At 35.3% G+C, this 10,388-nt stretch overlaps 1 protein-coding gene across 5 annotated transcripts in view; it reads right to left on the reverse strand.

Moving 5' to 3' along the window:
• The window catches only part of LOC115243698 (zinc finger protein 608-like), a 169,542-nt gene that overhangs the window by 109,273 nt on the left and 49,881 nt on the right, over window positions 1-10,388 (reverse strand). Inside the window, exon 1 of one of the 5 annotated variants that reach the window (XM_029820874.1) lies at window positions 2,445-3,212. The exons of 3 other annotated variants lie outside the window; for them this stretch is intronic. The gene's annotated coding sequence lies outside the window, so the exon portion shown is untranslated. Of the gene's footprint in view, window positions 1-2,434; window positions 3,213-10,388 lie in introns of those variants that run through there. One more of the 5 variants, XM_029820872.1, reaches the window with a different exon arrangement.

Here is a 10,388-nt window from a genome sequence, read left to right on the forward strand (position 1 = left end):
GAAAATGTAGCTCAAAAATTAAAAAAAAAAAAAACGTAAAGTAAATAGAAGCACGATATATATTATGTATGTATAAAACTGTTCCTTTTTTTCTCTTTTTTTTTTTTTTAACAATAAAAAATGAAAAGCACCTCAAAAATGCCTAGTAAAACTATTAAGTCTATATCGAATGTTTTCACAATCCGCGTAAAAAAAAAGGAAAAAGGTAAACGAAGCAGCAGAGGCAATTTTCGCGTTCGACTTCTGCCGGTCTAGTTGTTTCGTTTAAACCGTTGTTAACTTACACCGCGCGATTACCGATGATAGCCGCGATTCTATGTGAATTGCTGCGAATGTTCTGTACCGACAAAAAAACGGCTCACATCTGCTGTTCAATATGTCAAAAAATCAAGTACGGCACACATTCACAAACCGTTATAGACTATAGAATCATATGTATACTGTTTATAACATTTTTTGATGTACAATAGTAATTTAATAATATTTTACATATCAATTTTGTAATGTAAATGTATTTATATAAATAATGTATTTATATAAATAATATAAATAATATAAATAATTATTATTTTAACTTATTCCGGAAATTATTATCTCTTGCTAATGAAGTGATTGCGAGATCCAAATCATTAAATATAATTGATATTATATTCAACATGACATTTCTCTAGAGATTACGAGTCACGTAATCTCTAAATAATTACAATTAATTACAAATCGACAAAAAATTATAAATAATGAGTTATAAATAACTTTAAGATATTTCGATAAACAGTAAATTTCGTGACAAATGCGACAAACGACAAACATTAAAAACAGGAAACACGGAGCTTGTTATGTTAATATTTAAGTATATTCGCTATCGCTTTGAAGCGAGTACTTAAAAGGAAAAATTGCAAAGTGGCCTTTCGAAATAAAACGAAAAAGTAATAATAAAAAAAAAATCGCGCATCACTGACATGGCTCGTCGGACGAGCAGCACGCGTTACGAGCGTCTGCTTTTAAAGTCCCTCCTTCATTGTGGCATCATTATATGCTCCGATAAGTCCGGTAATGCCCTTTAATAAGTAAGTAGCTCGGAAGTATAGCGAGATATTGGAAAAGAGCGATTTATATTTGACGACTCGACATCTTGTAAACCATACCTATTAACGGAGTCAAAAAATTTTGCTTTCCCTTTATAAATTTGCAAACAATAATCGGCTTATAAAATGCAACGAACAGGTATTCCGAGATCGAGCAGTCGCAAGTTATTTGCGTGGAATAATAAATATCGATCGATTGAGCTTAATAGCAGTGGAATATTTTATAATAATATTAATAGCGCTGTTTGTGTAAAAAAAAAAAAAAAAAAAAATTATTGAGTATGCATTCGATGTTTCTGAAAGTATCAGGACAGCTAATAATTTTATTGTACAGAAATATCATCGGTTTATATTTAAATAATTAATTCGCATCATCGAACAATCGTTCGAATTCTCTCTCCTGCTTGTTTATATTTTTAATTTTCCCTTTTCAGTTAAAACTGCGAAATATATTTTAGGAATTTATTATCTCTCGATACAAAAATGCTGAAGCTGCTGAATGTATCTGTTTATTGATGCGTGAAACATCAATATGTAAAACGTAACATCAAAAATATCGCATCGAAACATTGCATTGTAACATAATGAGTTTTTAGTTATTCCCGTCATTTCCTGAATTTTATCCAATCAAATTTACATAATTAATTACCTCGTCAAGAGAATACCCAGTAATCTCATTAAAATTCATTCAAATGAATTAATTTCAATTTCTACGAATTATCTAATATTAGTTGATGCAAAGTCGATATCTCACATTGGACCTATTAACATGGTCTAAAATGCAAACACAACTGGGAAATATAAATATAAAATTAATTTTCTTTAAAAGAGATGGTAAAAATATACTCCGTGATGAATCGGAGTTGTGATATTTGACTGAAAATTTGATCAAAGGCCAAATGTAACTTATAACTTTTCAACATTACACATATTTTAACAACCAAGTTTTAAATTAAATTTGTCAAAGCTTAATACGTTCTCGTCATACAAGATTAAAATTTAATTCCAACAAAGTCTTGCAAGTCTGAATAAATTCGGTTATATAAAGTCGAAATTTTGCTAAGAAATACACACACACACACACACACACACACACACGCGAATAGATTTCAAATTTCAATACATATTATTTTACATATTATTTTTGTATAGCTTTTTTTTCTCGAGCTCTTCTCGGAAACCAGCCTATACCCAAAAACGGGGGAAAAAAAACATATTTTTACGGACGAGATCAATCATATATGTTCATTTATGACCGGTTGTTAAAGGCCCTACAGTTTACTAACGATGCTAACGGGTGTCGCGATGCAACGAAAGAGTCATCGTCGGCATACGAAAGTCGTACTCACAATAGTATACCTTGTGCAGGTCGATAAATAATCCTGCGGGGCCACCGCGCCGCCACCGTTGAATCCCGTATGTCGCGTGCACGTACATGGACCCGCGTACGTTGTGTGTGCGTACGCTTGTGTGGATATCCTTTGTCCCATGCGCGACGGTAATCCTATATCTTTCTCTCTCTCTCTTTCTCTCTCGCCCTCTTGTCGAACGAAGGACGAAGAGAAGCACGAAGAGGAGAATTTGCGAACGAAGAAGGCGGCAAAAGCCGAACGCACTTTATTATTTACGTATCCACATTGGCCGGCGAAGAAGAAGGGAACAGCGGACACACTCACTCCATTCGCGCATAAGAAAAAACGAGCGGATACAACGACGACGCACCGGCACCAACAACGTACGCACAACTCTCACTAACTTCACGCCGGTGTGTACGTGCGCAGGAGACAAGCACGCATATGTACACATACACAAACACTCGCGCTGTTCGGCCGTGTCGCCGGACGAGCCGAGGAGACCCGAACGGTCGCCGAAGATGTGCGAACGAATATACAAACACACGCGACGGACTGACGCTTATGTACACATACACACGCAACAAATCCACGCTCCGATATCGCCGTTATAGGGAGGAACAGATGCGAGATTTGTTAGAGAGAGAGAGAGAGAGAGAGAGCTGTTTCTCGCCATCACTTAATATTTCGTGTCACGAAAACGTTTTCGATATCGCGTTTACTTACGATCGTGTGTGTTTCGTATATAACGTCATACCGGCTTGAGCTCTTGGCGTTCACTGAGCCAACGTTCGCCCCTTCCATCGCGCACAATGCTGCCACCATTACCACCACCACTCGACTGACGCTTATGTACACATACACACGCAACAAATCCACGCTCCGATATCGCCGTTATAGAGAGGAACAGATGCGAGATTTGTTAGAGAGAGAGAGCTGTTTCTCGCCATCACTTAATATTTCGTGTCACGAAAACGTTTTCGATATCGCGTTTACTTACGATCGTGTGTGTTTCGTATATAACGTCATACCGGCTTGAGCTCTTGGCGTTCACTGAGCCAACGTTCGCCCCTTCCATCGCGCACAATGCTGCCACCATTACCACCACCACTCCTACTACCACTACCACCACCAATTCTACCAACGACGCCGCCGTTCGGTACCGCCGCTACGGCTGAGCGCGTGGTTGGCGTGATAGCTGCATTTGTCAGGATGATTCTTCCCTCAAGGGGAATATCGGCGCAATTGCAGCTTATGCAGTATTGAGTTTAGAGTTTGTATACTAAAATTGAAACACGGGAGAGAGATTAGACCCCCCTACGCATATAATATTGTATTGATTGAAGTGGAAAAACATTTTTTATATACCGAGAGAATAAAGATGAAAAATCCGATTTTTTAAATTATTATTGTTAACAACGCGATAAATGAATATGTTATGCACGATAAATACGGATGAGAGAATAATAAATTCAGATAAAACAATTGAATTCTCGTTAATAAGACAAGATAAAAATGAAACGAAATTATATATAATAAACTTTAATCGATAATCTAAATATACCGTTTTTATTATTATAACAACTAGATGTTAAAACTGTACGTGGAAAAGTTTTATTATTAGTATATTCGTACATTTTGCCAAATTCAAAAAATGAATACTGTACTAATATAATAATAAAACAAAATAAATAAAAAATTAAAATATATATAATATTAAATTATATAATAATATTAACTAATATAACAATAAAAACAAACTTGCTATTTTTTTCCAAAAGTCCAGATATGAAAAGACTTAAAACCTATTTTTAAAACGTTACCGGATGCTCGTTACACACGTAACTATTTCGCGTGTTATATGACATGGTCGAACAATAAACTATGCATTTACAACGTCGTAGTCTATCCATTAGTCTTCAACGAAAACTGTGAAACCCGTGATGATTCCGTGCCAGGAATTCGCCCGATGAATCTCGCACGAGTCTCTGGCCAGAAATAGCCTACGGGTAAGAACGAAAGGAAAACGTGTGGCGAGGAGGTTCAAAAGGAATCATTCTACCGGCACGCCTATTCACCGGTGCGACTAATTGCGCGATCTTTTGAGACGCCAAGAAGCAGAGAATCGAGATACACACTCGCAAACGACTCGCCACCAAAAGACGTTTCTCTCTAGATTCTAGTTACTACTACCAGCTTCAAGACAACATTTTTGAAATTCAAATTGCACGAAGTCTTCTCGGGATATAATAGCTCGCGTTCGCGCCACTCATTTAGCGTTAAATACGCCTGCCTAGTTTCGACTTTTATTTAGAAATTCGAAAAGGCTCTACAGTAGTTTTACGTAGATTAATTCTCGGCGGTATTAATGGTAAATTAGCTCAAAATGCGGCTATCGGGTCTTTCTATATTGTTCACTAATTTAGAGATAGCATTGAACATAAATGCGAGATAAAAGTCAGATAAAAATCGATGATTATATTGCTGAATAAACATACGGTTTATTTAATGCTAAGTGCCTTCGCCTAATTGGCTCATTCAAGAATTGAATACATGACATTGTTGATGGAAAAAATTGTTCGCAGATGTAACTGCAATTGCATTTATAGACATGTATAAAGATAGGCATCGGTTATATATAATATGTTAAATATCTTGAAAAAAAAATGTCATGTCATTTTTTCTTTTGTTATCTTTAGTATCAGAGGAAAAGTGCAACTATTAATTTATTGTAAAGTAAAAGAATATTATTTCAATTTTCATTTCACTTCTAGTTATTTTCCCTTTTTTTTTTATTAAAGTTTCACCCAATACTACAGAAAATATATGGCATATGTCTGAGTTTATCGTTTTATGTCTATGATAATATATGAGACGATGGTGTCATTTCGAGATAAGCGTTATATTGTTATTACAAATCATAAAATTTGGAATAGGTCTAAACTAGATATTCTCGAATATTTTATACTTTTTTTTTATATTTCAAGCTATATAGCTGATTGTTTATTGGATGACAATTTTCGTCTTAATATAAAGCCCATAATGCGGATTAAATTAAAAATATGCACTGTCAGTGGATTAATAGTCTTATAAGATTATGTGCAAACGTAAACTTATACATTGTCAATAAAAGAGTCAATAAAAGTATGCTAAATTTTGTCCGTTTCTTTTTCCTTTTCCTTTTTTCTTTTTAAAAGAAAGTTTGCTACACTTCAATTAACACTTTTCAGTTCATAGTTTAATTATAAAATTTAAATAAAATGTGATATGAAAAATAGACAGATAATTTATGATTAAAACGTGCAATAAAATTATATATACATTTATATTATGATGATCCGTTAAATATATAAAATCTTTTACAATCATATTGTATATGTATATCTATATGTATGTGTATAATCATAAAAGATTTTATTTGTTTAACGGATCATCATAATTTTTCATATTCTATTTAATTATTATTTTATTGTATCTATATTATTTGTATTTTATTGTATCTATATCATTTTAATCTTCAATTTTATTGTATCTATATCATTTGTATTTTATTGTATCTATATCATTTTAATCTTCAATAATTCACATAATGTTTCTTCTCTTTCCATTTATAAATAATTTACAAAATTATTTCTTTTTTATGCGCAGGACAATCGTCCTATTATTTCCAACTCACTGAATGATATCAATTGCTTTCGCGAATGAGAAGTCAAAATTTCGAACCCAATTTATTATAAAGATCCGCTTTATATATAATGAATGAAAGGGGAAGACAGTCGTAACGCCATTTAATAATAATCGACGGAAAGGTGCGGTCACTTTAATAACGTCCGTAAACATCAAATTACATGGACACGTTTTAAGGCTCTCGTCGCTTTTATAGCCTTCACCATATCTCGCACGCGGTTATGCGGCCTATAATGCGCGTTTAAATGCCAAAGGCGTCTTTGACCATTAAGCGTCGCGAATAAAGTGTGGAAAAATATGCGCGAGCGGGACTCAACGGCAAAGAAATTGCACGCGAAAACCTCCGAGCGTCCGTAAACGAGCGGAAAAGTTTTATGCTCTCTCTCCTTCTTCCTCTTTCCCGCAGGCGCACATACGAAAAGGGAAATGCATATTCGCGGAAACGCGTCGCTCGGGAAAACGTGAAAGTTCGTAGTTGGCGCACGTATTCGAAACTTGAAAAATATGTGGGACTCGGTTCCTGCCAGCCAGCAGGGTTCCCGACGATGCCATTCGCGGAAAATGAGTGCTCATCGTGGGCGATGGTCACTCCGCTAACAGTGTTTCACTTCTCGCCGCGTGTTGCACTTTTAACGAGGCATTTATCACCAGTCACTGGGAATTCCGCTACGTTTCACTGCGCGTACATTAAATTAATTATCGCGGGATTTTAACATAATGTTATGGTATCTTTTTAATAATTGTCTATATATAAAAAAGGACAAAAAGATCTTCATATGATTCAAATACGTAGATATTAAATAAAGAAAAAAAAAGATAATATCAAAAATTTATTGAAAAGCTCTGATTGCATATTTATTATCGTTACAGACGTAATACATTCTCTATAATTAAATATTTAATTTGAAATATTAATTTGTTTCAATTGCTTGCAATCTCGCATAGTTTTTTTCATGCCTTTGCAACAGCTCCATATAGCTACGTTCTTTAAATCTCAGAAAATGTTCTCACATCCATAACTATTTATCTTTGCACCTAATAGCGTGCGCGCATTGTCTTTTATGGTATTTGCCATAATGTGTTTGTACGGTGGAGCATCTCGTCTCGGTGAATCGTTCTTAGTGAGGAGAAACATAAAAGAGATTCCGCATTGACACGAATCCACGACCGACCCTCGACAATTACGCCTTAAACCTATATAGAACACCTGGTGGATCGATGCTGAGGGCGAGAGACCCTTCTTCGACACGCTTCGTCCTCGGTATTCATCGAGGGCGAATAAATTCGGAGCAGCAACGACGAAATCTCCGAAATCATACGTAGCAGTCAAGTCATTCTTTGTCGAAACTCGTTTCGACGAATTAACGAGAATTGCTTGGCGCACAACATGCACTTATTCATAAATTAGTTCTCACTTTATATCTCCCGAAAAATGATAAGCTAAAATCAATTAATTTTGTGTGTGAAGATTTTTCAATCTCTACCTATTAAGAGAAATTAAAAGATGGATTTTAAAAAGAATATATTTGCTCGGCACATTTTCAATAATTGATCTCGATGTAAAACAGTATTTTGTCCATATTTGTTATTAAACGTCAACGCAATTTGCAAAGGTTTATTAAAATATTAAAATATTTTTAGCAGTACGTTGAGATTCGACAACGTTAAAAAACCATTATTTTCCAGAGCGACGAAAGAGAAGAGCGACGATAAATCAATATTTAGAAAGCACTACGGACATATCTCACATTCAACGACAATCCAGCTTATCGCTGTTCACACAATCTATGTAACACGTATCGCGTATCGATAATAACATCTACCGACTCGATAATATCTACTCGACTATTTGTTTGACCGTAGTTATCACGTTTAATAAAGAGATATGAGTCGTCGACGGGCGATTGATTCGGTTCTGTTAGCATGAAAGAGCATAATGTAAAAGATACGATGTAAAAGTACCATCATCTTACATCAAATTGTTAACGTTTATTAGTCATTATTTTATTGTATCTATATCATTTGTATTTTATTGTATCTATATCATTTTAATCTTCAATAATTCACATAATGTTTCTTCTCTTTCCATTTATAAATAATTTACAAAATTATTTCTTTTTTATGCGCAGGACAATCGTCCTATTATTTCCAACTCACTGAATGATATCAATTGCTTTCGCGAATGAGAAGTCAAAATTTCGAACCCAATTTATTATAAAGATCCGCTTTATATATAATGAATGAAAGGGGAAGACAGTCGTAACGCCATTTAATAATAATCGACGGAAAGGTGCGGTCACTTTAATAACGTCCGTAAACATCAAATTACATGGACACGTTTTAAGGCTCTCGTCGCTTTTATAGCCTTCACCATATCTCGCACGCGGTTATGCGGCCTATAATGCGCGTTTAAATGCCAAAGGCGTCTTTGACCATTAAGCGTCGCGAATAAAGTGTGGAAAAATATGCGCGAGCGGGACTCAACGGCAAAGAAATTGCACGCGAAAACCTCCGAGCGTCCGTAAACGAGCGGAAAAGTTTTATGCTCTCTCTCCTTCTTCCTCTTTCCCGCAGGCGCACATACGAAAAGGGAAATGCATATTCGCGGAAACGCGTCGCTCGGGAAAACGTGAAAGTTCGTAGTTGGCGCACGTATTCGAAACTTGAAAAATATGTGGGACTCGGTTCCTGCCAGCCAGCAGGGTTCCCGACGATGCCATTCGCGGAAAATGAGTGCTCATCGTGGGCGATGGTCACTCCGCTAACAGTGTTTCACTTCTCGCCGCGTGTTGCACTTTTAACGAGGCATTTATCACCAGTCACTGGGAATTCCGCTACGTTTCACTGCGCGTACATTAAATTAATTATCGCGGGATTTTAACATAATGTTATGGTATCTTTTTAATAATTGTCTATATATAAAAAAGGACAAAAAGATCTTCATATGATTCAAATACGTAGATATTAAATAAAGAAAAAAAAAGATAATATCAAAAATTTATTGAAAAGCTCTGATTGCATATTTATTATCGTTACAGACGTAATACATTCTCTATAATTAAATATTTAATTTGAAATATTAATTTGTTTCAATTGCTTGCAATCTCGCATAGTTTTTTTCATGCCTTTGCAACAGCTCCATATAGCTACGTTCTTTAAATCTCAGAAAATGTTCTCACATCCATAACTATTTATCTTTGCACCTAATAGCGTGCGCGCATTGTCTTTTATGGTATTTGCCATAATGTGTTTGTACGGTGGAGCATCTCGTCTCGGTGAATCGTTCTTAGTGAGGAGAAACATAAAAGAGATTCCGCATTGACACGAATCCACGACCGACCCTCGACAATTACGCCTTAAACCTATATAGAACACCTGGTGGATCGATGCTGAGGGCGAGAGACCCTTCTTCGACACGCTTCGTCCTCGGTATTCATCGAGGGCGAATAAATTCGGAGCAGCAACGACGAAATCTCCGAAATCATACGTAGCAGTCAAGTCATTCTTTGTCGAAACTCGTTTCGACGAATTAACGAGAATTGCTTGGCGCACAACATGCACTTATTCATAAATTAGTTCTCACTTTATATCTCCCGAAAAATGATAAGCTAAAATCAATTAATTTTGTGTGTGAAGATTTTTCAATCTCTACCTATTAAGAGAAATTAAAAGATGGATTTTAAAAAGAATATATTTGCTCGGCACATTTTCAATAATTGATCTCGATGTAAAACAGTATTTTGTCCATATTTGTTATTAAACGTCAACGCAATTTGCAAAGGTTTATTAAAATATTAAAATATTTTTAGCAGTACGTTGAGATTCGACAACGTTAAAAAACCATTATTTTCCAGAGCGACGAAAGAGAAGAGCGACGATAAATCAATATTTAGAAAGCACTACGGACATATCTCACATTCAACGACAATCCAGCTTATCGCTGTTCACACAATCTATGTAACACGTATCGCGTATCGATAATAACATCTACCGACTCGATAATATCTACTCGACTATTTGTTTGACCGTAGTTATCACGTTTAATAAAGAGATATGAGTCGTCGACGGGCGATTGATTCGGTTCTGTTAGCATGAAAGAGCATAATGTAAAAGATACGATGTAAAAGTACCATCATCTTACATCAAATTGTTAACGTTTATTAGTCATTGCAAGGCAAAAGAATCCCAGTAAGCATTAAGTGAATGGCAGTAACACTGAGTTTTTTTTTTGTTTTTTTAATTTTCAATATAAAATATATATTTC

This window comes from Formica exsecta, unplaced genomic scaffold (genome assembly GCF_003651465.1).
Source record: "Formica exsecta isolate Colony F162 unplaced genomic scaffold, ASM365146v1 scaffold72, whole genome shotgun sequence".
Classification (NCBI taxonomy): Eukaryota; Metazoa; Arthropoda; class Insecta; order Hymenoptera; family Formicidae; genus Formica; species Formica exsecta.